Source organism: Anser cygnoides, chromosome 10, assembly GCF_040182565.1.
Source record: "Anser cygnoides isolate HZ-2024a breed goose chromosome 10, Taihu_goose_T2T_genome, whole genome shotgun sequence".
In the NCBI taxonomy this organism is placed as follows: domain Eukaryota; kingdom Metazoa; phylum Chordata; class Aves; order Anseriformes; family Anatidae; genus Anser; species Anser cygnoides.
Genome location: NC_089882.1, coordinates 9,838,582 through 9,848,077, shown reverse-complemented (window position 1 = coordinate 9,848,077; position 9,496 = coordinate 9,838,582). Strand labels below are relative to the sequence as shown.

The following is a 9,496-nucleotide window of genomic DNA, read 5'->3' as shown; positions in this document are numbered from 1 at the left end:
AAAAGCAGTTAGATGCAGGCACCAGGTGTTTTCATTAAGCACTATGTGGTGCTATAATTTTCATTATGTAGAAACTGCTTAAATGACTCTGCAAGGATGAGAATGCAGTGCCAACAGGGCTTTCAAAGAGTGACAATTTATTAATATTACTGAAAGCCTCGGAGGTCAGCCTTCCATTGCACTTGACGTTCCGTGGCACAGCTGCAAATACTGGGTCTCTTGCAGGTATTTTCCATTTCAGGTTACTGGCAGAGAAAAGTAGGAAAAAAACTTAATGCACAAAGAGTGGAATGGATTTGTGGTACCATACCATTTGCTTCAGCAATCTGAACAGGGAAATAAACTTTCCAGAAGACATTTATAAGCGTTTCTTTGTGTTTTAGGACTAACAGGTTTATGTGGGATGAGTCACGGTGCCATATTCTGTTTTTAAGAACAGTGACGCATCCAGCGTAATTCTTTCTGAAGTTGCAGCTCAGGACCTGCCTCAGGAACCCAATGCCACCTAGTGAGGCTGTCAGAGTGTGGTGTGTGTACAGGCCAAGTTCCCAGACGCCTGGGCAAGGCTCCCTCACATATATCCCCTCCTGGTCTGCCCACTTATTCAATCTCTTGCTTAACTTAATGAGATGAGGACCAGCTAAATCATCTCTGGAAGTTTTCAACTGATTAATCAAAAGGGAAACCCACAGTACGGAGCTTTCCAACAAAAATAATGATGGTTTTGTAGGTGCTGCAATATTGCATTTGGATATTCAAAGTACAAATTTGATTTTCATTTTAAAACAAATTTCATTGTATAATTTCACATAATTTTTCACCTCAGCCTTCCCTATGCAGAGATTTTTTTAAATGATTTCTTTTTAGAGAAAACGAATTAACTTAGTTGCTCTGAATTGATTTCTGCTTTCGGTTTGACAAGCCAAAAATGTTTTCATTTGGATGAAAACCTGAAAAACATCATGAGCTGGAGCACAACTACTTGGCTCTCCAAAATGGGAACCACTTTGTCCATCGATTTCCTCCCCAATAATTGCTGGGTGAGTCAGAGTGAGGTCCACCTCCCACAGATGACAACTAGGAGAACAGAAGAATTGATCAAGTATAAAAGGTAGCAAAATCCCAAATGCTTCTGTATTCGCAGCAAGCACCGGCTATTCCCACAATAAACGTGCCCACATCCCTTAGAAGAGTTTAAAGACAAAAACAAAGTTTTTGTTAGTAGGGGGTCATCCCGGAATCTCTGCTGAGCAAATGGAAGAAGATGTGCCTGGCCTTCCCATCACAGTCTGGTCAGGTTGAAGGTCCCACCAGGAGCCCCAGGTACCCGCTGGTGCTGCGGGAAGCTGCAGGATGCTGAGCTGAGCCTCTCGCAGCACAGCGGGGTTTTCTCTCCCACACGCCAGCGATAATGAATCACAAAGCCTATTGTTTCTTACTTAAGATTCACCTCCGGGGAATTCAGATGAATGCGGGCACGGAGGAAAGCCGTCTCATTGCCGTGGGAGTGTGTCAGCACTTCACTGCGGCGGGCAAAGATGAGCTCCCTCAGGTTAAACCTTCGTGGTGGGGATCAGCCCGTGCCCTGAGGCAGGGTATACGGAAAATACACAAACCTTGGATTCCTTTCTTTCCAACAGAGGCATATTAAACCTCTTCGGCGTTAGGAGATGACCTGTTGGTCAAAACCGGAGAGCCCGTTCAACCAGCACCGGGCTCAGGGCAGCCGCTCCGCTCGCTTTTCCCCTTCAGGTATTCCTCCGTGAGGCTCAGCTCCCGCAACTGTTTCAAATGTGCCAACATGATGTCTGTCCTATGAATCACCGAATTACATATAGAATCTCATTCTGTTTGACATTCAATCCAGTCTCTAGGCCAAAACATATGGCAGCATATCGAATGCCTTAGCATGGTCCAAAAATTGAGCAGCGAAGGGCTTTCTGGCTGCTCAGGGAATGGCTCAGATCTAAGTGCAGTGACAACACAGCAGTTGTTTACCTCTGGATGTTTTTTACTTCTTTTCAAAAGAGCATGGAGTCTGGTAAGAGGTGGCCAAGGAAGGCTAACGTGCAATGGTCCAAGTATGTCCCATAAGCAAGGGACTTGGTTTAGTCTAGGGCTTAGCAAGAGACGTTGAAAAGAACAAGCAGCCAAAGTACAGCACTATTTTTTTTTCTCCTATTCAGGACTTAGCCATGTTCTGAAATATTTTAGAGCTGGTTGGAGCTTGGAAATACTTTCCTGGGCTTTCAACTTGTTCTTGCCTGCTTCATTATGTCAAATTATCCAGGAGAGCTACAAATGACTGAGATGCAAGGAATGGTCTTGGTACCAGTAGACTGAGCAGATGCTGTTATCCTTCCTGTTGCTGCTCATACATGAGAGGTTCTCCCGGCTAAAGGTTAGACAGCCATTACCTCCATGTTTCTTAATCACCTCATTTTCCCAACAAAATTTAGTATTAGACTTTAAAAAAATCTGTGGAAAACAGGCCTAACAATCTTTTTTTTTTTTTTCCCGCATCATCTCCATTTTTAACAGAATTGTCTCAAAATACTGCAATGAACACCTGCCTCTCACAACCACTGTGAAGATTGCCTAAAGTTAGAGCAATGCCTTGAAGTCAAATCGTATGTAGGAAGGCTAACTATCATTACTGTGTTGCTAATAAGGTTATTTTAAACTCAAAGTAGGTCACTGAAGGAGTTTCATAAAAAAACCCTGCACAACACAGTATTTAAAAACATTATCTGAGAACAAAAGACGAACAGGCTCAAATGAGAGAAACAGACCAGGAATTAAGCAGTGTCTTTTAACAGGCGATGGTGCAGCAGCTGCCACAACCTGGGTGCTGTGAACCCATGGGTGGCACAGGGTGCAGAAGGGTTTGTATGCCCACCGAGGGCATTTTGTCCCCAGCAAGCAGCTCATCCCGAGATGATTGCTGGAGTGATTAGCAAAGAGTTGGGATGAGGTACATTACTGACGTAATGATAATAAATGGAGGCTTTCACTAATCTGCAGGGTGCAGATTGTCCTTCCGTAAAATGAGCCAGATGCTGATGGCATGATTTAAAAGTGGGAAAAGTACAGTATTTCTGTTCAGCCAGGGTTTGCAGTAGGACACACCTGCAAGACATGGAAACGTTTTCCCCCAGTAGTAACCAATCCACAGCAGGCTGCTCGATTATTTATTTATTTATTTTCATTTTTTTTTTCCACAAAAATGGTTATTGCTACAACTTCCCTCTCCTGGAAAGCACAGAAATGTTCTTACTGAGCCAGAGCAAATGTCCAGCACACCCAGACATGGCTGCAGCAGGAAAACCTCTTCCACTGGAGCAGCTCATCCCATTTGAAGCCTTTCATCTTGGGTAATCCATGACTATTTCCTTATGAAATATCTGAAGTGGAGCAAACGGATGTCACTAACAATTTGCTGAGTTAAATCGAAGTAAAAGCAGACAGCTAAGATGTGAGTGCAGGTCCCTCTTTTCTGTGAGTAAGGAAAGTTTGTATGTGGAGTTTGGAAGGCTTCCATCCATGATTCACGTTGGCCTTCTAATGCTCATAATACTTGCCCATGAGTGTACCTACCTGCAAATAAATTAGGCTGAAATATTAGACTGCACCTGAGCCAAGTGATTTCTTTCCTGGCAGTGAGATCCTCCAGTTCCACAGCCCAGCATTTCCTGGCCAGTGCAATAATCACCATATTTTATAAGCTCAGCTGAGGTGGCTTACTGGAACTGTCTGCTATCCACTCTTGTCTTCATTCACTTCAGTTCAGTGTCCCCCAGTTTATGTCAGAAATGGGAGCCCAAAACCTCAGCAATTCCTCCTCTGAGTTCTAATTTACAGCTATTCATGCAAGATGGAACTCATATTTCTTATTTCTATAAATAATTTTCTTACAATTTTTATTTCTATCTCCACGTATTGTTTGCAAACCAAAATACTGTGACAAGTTGGGAGCTCCTTGTTTTATGATCAGCATTAAGGAAAACAACTCGCAAAAACCTTGTAAAACCAGAAAAGAGTAGACTTCTATTTCATCCATTCCTAACAAATCTGTGCAATGTAAGTTTGTTTTTACACAATATAATTTTTAATGTAATTGTCATTTTAAAATGCAGTAATTAAGAATAAAATCACCACTGATTAGTGTGGTAGCAGCCTGGGTTAGGCACAACGAGGATGAAGCGAACATTAGGAAATGCCACAACAAATTGGACCTAGATTCCACGAAGCTGCTAACAATACAAACCTTTAGTTATTATCTCATAACTCCAAGTGAGAAAGGGAATTACTGCCGTAGTGACAAAGTGCAACACCGGCACATCTGCACGCGGTAATCATCCTCCTTAATTATGGTGGCACGCGGTGAGTATGCATCACACAGATGGGACCTCATTTTGTTGGTTCCAGCCCTCGCCAGCCTTCCCCACGTGCACGGTGGCTGCTGTGCAGGCAGGTGGAAGAGACCACGGTGCCCAAATGTGCCCCGGCTCCTTGTCTGTGCCGTGGGGAGGACCCGGGGACCTTGCAGAGCCACCTCCTACTAGTCTCTCAGCGAGCGGTAGTGCAGGACGCTGCCTAATATATACCTGGAGATTTTCACATTTGCATTTCACACTCCTCCGTACACTCAGATGGACTTATTCCCAATTAGCTTAACTTCTGCTAAAGCTGGCAGAACCGAGACAGGAGGAAATATTATCTTTAATGTCAGGGACTTAAAATATAACCTTTTCAGAGCACGGTCAGACTCCGACCGCATCTGAGGCCTCTAAACGATACTTTAAAGGAGATAAATAATATAATAATAGATAATAATAAATGTCAAGTTTGTCATAACTTGGAAATGCAATTTACCTTCTCAGCTGGAGGGAATATAAGCTTCTATGTTGTTCTTTGCCATTAATGTTCTGCCTGTTAATATGCTAGGTTTCTATAATTATCAACCCTCCGCTCATTATATTGGTGGTTGATTGAATGTTTGGAGATACGCACTTGCACCTCAGCCCACATCTTGGCCCTTGATTTATCAAATCTGAGCAGCCAAGGCTCTGTCTATTTAATAAAGATGGAACGGCTCAAGGGAGCTCTGGGTATTGTTGCTGTTTGCAACAGAAAAGAAATGAATTACTACAGCTTTGATCTGCAAGGTTACCCCTGTCCACAGCACAAACATTAATTACATCTAATGATGGGGTGCTGCAGACAGATTTTAAGAAACTCCTTAATAAAGTTTGGGAGAAAAATGCTTGTAATTGTGTTATCCGTGCACAGGGCTGAGCAGCTCCGGGAAGCGTTGTGTGTGCTCCTTGGCACTGCCACAGGGTCCACAAGGTCCTGACTCAGCTGAAGCCAGAGATGGTGCTGCGGGGGTACAGTGTGTTGGCTGGGGTAGGAAGATGGGCTTTGCAGCACTTCACGTGCCTTATCTTCTGCACTGCCAAGAAATACTGTTGGAGAAAGGTCCTCTGTTATCTTGAGTGCTCATGAGATAATCAACAGCACAGATAAAACCAGTGAACAAATTGATCCAAGGCAAAAAGACAGGGGAGATGTCAGCTGTCAATTAGGAAAATACCCCGCTATCTGCAGGCTTGCAGCAGTGCAGCTGCAGCGCTTTCAAAACAGGGAAAAAGGAGACAGAAAACCACTAGAGAAGCATTAAGGTGGTTCAGCTGTTAACTGCGGCATTAATAGCCCTTTGAGAAGCAGAACTTAAAATACGAGATTAAATATTTTAACTGTGAAGCCTTATAATCCATAATGTGGGAGGTAAAGGCACTTCTGAAAGCTAGGAGCCCTCATAATGCAGGAAAAGCAGTACCTAATGAAGAAGACCTAGCAGGCGGGTCCCATCTTCGGAGGGCAGAACCCTGCTTCACAATTTTTACAAGTGATTTGAGAATGTCTATACTCAAGGATTCACTCCGGCAAAATAAATAAATCTAATGAAGCAACTTCTCCAGAGCGTGTCAGCTGTTTGATAAAATAGTTCGCAAATTGTACATCTAAATGGAAATCAAGGCCAGCCGTCTCACAATGGTAAGCGTGACAATGAAGAGGTCTTCGTTAGCATCCAGCATGCTGCCAGAGCATGTCTCGCTCACAAGCGCAATCTAGAATATTAAAGAGAGTGGAGTCTGCATCTCATGAGGCACAGCTAACCTTACATTTCTCCTGAAACTCGGATGATGCAAGATTCCCCATCTGTTCGTATTTGCCCTGCTGAGAGACTTGCTGCATTTCCTTGAGCAGGCAGACAGGCACGTGCCCCATCGGAGGCATCTTGGTGGGGAGAAAGGATGCCTGATGCGCACAGGGCAAGGAGGCAGAGCAGGGCCCTGCAGCCTGGTCCTCATGCCTACCCACCCTCGTGCCCTCCTCCTGATGCCTTCCTCATCTGGATAAATAAATTAAATACGAATCGGATCAGAGAGAATCTGAATCACAAGCACAGTGTGGTTCTGGAACCAAATCCCCATTTTTCAGTATCAAAGCCCCATCCAAAAATTACTGCCAGTAGTGGCAGAGCTTTCATGGGCTTCAGCAGCCTGCAGCCTGGGTGTTTGCTGCTGGGAAGAGTCTGCGGCGTCTCCCTGCTCCTCTCACGTCTCCGAGGTAATTCCCAGTGCAGCCAGTTGGTCTGAGCACACGGCTTCGATGGGGAGCCGGGCACGGCGGCTGGGAGCCATCTGGGTGCACAGATATTAATAATGCCTGTAATGTCGCAGGGTGATTAAGGCAGACGAGGAGCAGCCAGCACCACTGCTCTGGGGGATGCTGCGGCTGCCAGCGGGGAGATGCAGGTTTTGCAAACCCCAGAGCAGCCGCCTCGTGTCCGTCCCCTTTAGGGACCCAAATTCTGTTTCCCTGGGGGGTGCAGACTTAGACGGAGCCAGGCAGGGAAAATCAGCCTCTGGGAGACATTTCATCTTCTCCTGCAGACTATGAGGCATCTGGTCTATTCTGGTTTTCTGAAACGCTGCTAATATTGGATATCCTCGCTGCAAATGAGGGTGATCCATCCATTAACATGAATCTTAAGATGAGGCGGCTCCCAGGCTCTCAGGCTTTCAGATACAATTGGTTCATTTTCACCTGCAGACTTTTGAAGGGGCTGCATAATCTTTCCACAGGCATCACAGGCCATTTTGGCTCTTTCAGAGATTGTGGGAAAATGGAGCACAGAGCAAGCTGAGGCCCCTGCATTTTAAGCACCTGATGTAACCACAGAATTCTTAAAATGCCACGTACCTGGTGGTGATTTTTTTAAGCTGATTCAACAACGTTGTCCATTCATAAAATAGCAGCTATCCAGCCATGGCTGTTTCTAGGAATACAAAATGTGAAAAGATGCATTTTGAGGAAAAAAATCGGAGATAAAAAGGAAAAAAAAAACAAAACACCAAAATAAATTAGAGTGGTTTTTATAATTCACTGCCCCTCGGATCATCCTGAGCACCTAATAATGACGGATGCTCACAAAGCTGACAGGCAATCTCTGGCACGATTGCGGCCTGTCTCCCCTCCCGCTGCCTGCAGGGTGACGCAGGGGGTTCCTGTGGGGACCTGACGAGCACCGTGCTCAGCACCCTGCAGCAGCAGCACATCCCTCTCTGGTTCCCAGGCTTTAGAAACAGCTCGTGTCAGGGAACAACCACCCAGAGCCTTCTGCCTCTGGAGGGTGGGATGTGGGGAAGCCTGAGCAGCACAAGCAGGCCTGGGGAGCAGCACGAGTGGGGCCTGGGCTGGGACCACGCCGATCTCTTCAGTGGGTCATCCAAAAAGCATCACCATGGAGCTTCATTTCTCCAATGACCCTAGGAAGACCCCAGGCAAGGCTCCTGCTGCAGCTTGGGGAGGTGAGGAGGATTCAGATTAATAAGGGAAAACGTTACCCAAAAATCAAACAAGAAGCTCACGACCTCAGTGTCCAATGTAAAATCATTTTTCATAGCAAAACCTACTCACGAAGTGCATTTTCCTGATCAGACCTATGAATGCTCTTGTTGGAAGTGCTGTGCCCAGCTGAGCACCCTGCCTGTTGCCCGTGCTCCTGGTGGGGCCCTGTGCCCAGCACACCTCGGAGCCGCAGGGCCGAGGATCAGCGCGGCGATGCGGGTGGCATGTGGGCACCGGCTCTTGGCTGAGCTTGATGGTTGTCACCAGCCTCAGAGACGTGCCCAGCACCTTGACAGCTTTTCTTTGCTGCATTTCCCCTCCTGTCTGCTGCTTCTGTACAAAACGCCACACATTTCCCTCCCTGATTTCCTAGCCGCACAGCTGTGCTGGCAGCGTGTGTGTGCTGGGACAGGGGAGGGCACAGCCTGGGTGCTGCTAATGCCAGGCTGCCCCCAGGTCACCCACATCTCTGTACCTGCCTTATGGCCAAACCTGCAGTTTCCACGAGCTAAATCCCTCCCCCTGCACCTCCCAACATGTCCTGGGCTCCGAGGGACTCCCTGCTCTGATAAACCATGACTAGAGAGAAAGCTCTGCGCCTGCTGTCGTACCTGCTCTGTCCTTATAATGGCGTTTCCTTGAGGTGAACCAAAAACAGGTAAGAACAGACACCTTCTAAGACGTTTGTTAAGTGCAGAACACCGAGGTGACTTACCGGCACGATTATCTTCTCTTGTCTGCGCAGATACACTCTGTGCTGAGCTCACTGTACCAGCCTTCACAAGACCCACCCAGGCCGGTGCTGTTCCACACGTGAAGCTGTCACATCCCCGTCACGTCAAACACCATCATCCAGTTAAGGGGGAACATTTCTTCTAGACACTGATGACAGGCACCAACCCCCCCCCCGTAGGTCTGAAAACCGAGGCTGTGTGTTTCTGTATTATGTAAACTTCTGCCCTGATGTGCACCCGTCATCGTCAGCTCGCAGAAGTGCCGGCTCACACGCTGCCGTGGTGCCAGCACCACTGGGCCAGCGGCTTCTCTCTCCCCTCTTTCATTACCATATTCCCCTTTTTTCCCTTTGTAGAGGCTCTTGCTATCTCAGACATCCCCATCATTTTTCAGAGTGCCTCTCCCCAGTTTTTCCTCCAGTTGTCTTTTGCATGTCACAGCTCGTGTGGCTGTAGCAGGGTGTGTGTCTTCCCATTTCTCTTGCTAAACCCCTGCAGGTTTTAGGGGTGGTATTTCAGATTTTCTGAGTTGCCCTCTCTGTGTGCTGCAATGTTTCAAAAGGAATCTTGGTGTTGTTGAGATCTGCTGAGAGACAGAGAGAAAGACAAGTGAAACAGCTTCATGTGCTCGGGAGGGCGATGACAGCACACAAGAACCAAGTGTTCAGAGAGCCTGGGGATGTGAAAAGACGGAGGCACAGAAATCTCAGGTCAAAAGTGAAGTCCCTCCTTCCCCTGCTGCGGGGGCTTTTGTGGCATTATGAATTTCTCTGCAGTGTTGCAGAGCCCAAATGTATCTGAACAAGGGATATTGGGTAACAGCCATTTCCCTAAGAAACTCC

The 9,496-nt window shown here is 46.6% G+C and overlaps 1 long non-coding RNA gene across 1 annotated transcript; it reads right to left on the bottom strand.

Moving 5' to 3' along the window:
* Positions 1–5,252: 5,252 nt before the first annotated feature.
* Positions 5,253–9,058, bottom strand: LOC125183340 (uncharacterized). The gene is made up of 3 exons (XR_007165183.2): positions 8,636–9,058; positions 7,273–7,348; positions 5,253–5,468 (listed from the first exon to the last, which is right to left on the bottom strand). It is a non-coding gene; the product is annotated as an uncharacterized lncRNA (long non-coding RNA).
* Positions 9,059–9,496: the final 438 nt, after the last annotated feature.